At 37.5% G+C, this 1,033-nt stretch overlaps 1 pseudogene; it reads left to right on the forward strand.

Moving 5' to 3' along the window:
• The first annotated feature begins 8 nt into the window (after nucleotides 1–8).
• On the forward strand, nucleotides 9–932 carry LOC103610726 (annotated as a pseudogene).
• Nucleotides 933–1,033: the final 101 nt, after the last annotated feature.

Genomic DNA, 1,033 nt, shown 5'->3' on the forward strand with positions numbered 1-1,033 from the left:
TTACCATATTTGTACTGAAGGGCTTCATAGACAAGGTTGAACTGCAGATCATTTTTTTTTTATTCTTGTTGTTAGCAATTTACCTCATTACTCTTGCGGGAAATTTAGGACTGAGTATATCAGTCATTGGGGATTCCTGCCTTCACAACCCCATGTACTATTTTCTGAGTGTGTTGTCCTCTGAGGATGCCTACTTTTTCTCAGCTATTACACCAAATATGTTAGTAGACTTTATGTTAAAATATAAATCCATTTCATTTTCTGGATGTGCAGCACACATGCTTTTCTTTGTTACTTTAAGGACTATGGAACGCTTTCTCTTGGCTGCAATGGTGTATGATCACTATGTAGCCATCTACAACCCACTTCTGCATTCAGTGGGCATGTCTCTCAGAGTTTATGTGCCACTCATCTATGCTTTGTATGTTGTTGGTGTTTTACATGCTACTCCACACACAGTGGCCATATTCAGCCTGTCCTTCTGTGGACCCAATGAAATTAGACATATCTTTTGTGATATCCCTGCTCTTCTCACTATTTCTTGTTCTGACACTCACACAAACCAGCTTCTACATTTCTACTTTGTAGGCTCTATTGATATATCCTCTATCCGGATTGTCCCAATGTCCTATTGTTTTATTCTGGTGGCCATTCTGAGGACACACTATGCTGAAAGGAGATGAAAAGTGTTCTCATATGGCTCTCACCTAACCAGAGTGTCCATTTTTCATTGAACCATTTTCTTCCTGTATGTGAGACCAAGGTCCAACTATGCTTTGGAGCATCACATTATAGTGTCGATATTCTACACCACTGTGATTCCCAGGCTGAATCCCATCATCTATAGTTTAATGAACAAAGATGTAAAATTGGCAATGCAAAAAGTTTTTGGGAAAATTTGGTTTATCAATAAAGTACATTTTTCAGAGTGAAAATTAAATTGAAAAGACATGAGAGTGATATTTTCTACTGCAATATCAAGAGAGTATGATGAAATGTTAGCTTTATTAGTTTAATTGTGTTCATCTTGGAC

The sequence above is a fragment of the Galeopterus variegatus genome, unplaced genomic scaffold (assembly GCF_000696425.1).
Source record: "Galeopterus variegatus unplaced genomic scaffold, G_variegatus-3.0.2 Scaffold11672, whole genome shotgun sequence".
Classification (NCBI taxonomy): Eukaryota; Metazoa; Chordata; class Mammalia; order Dermoptera; family Cynocephalidae; genus Galeopterus; species Galeopterus variegatus.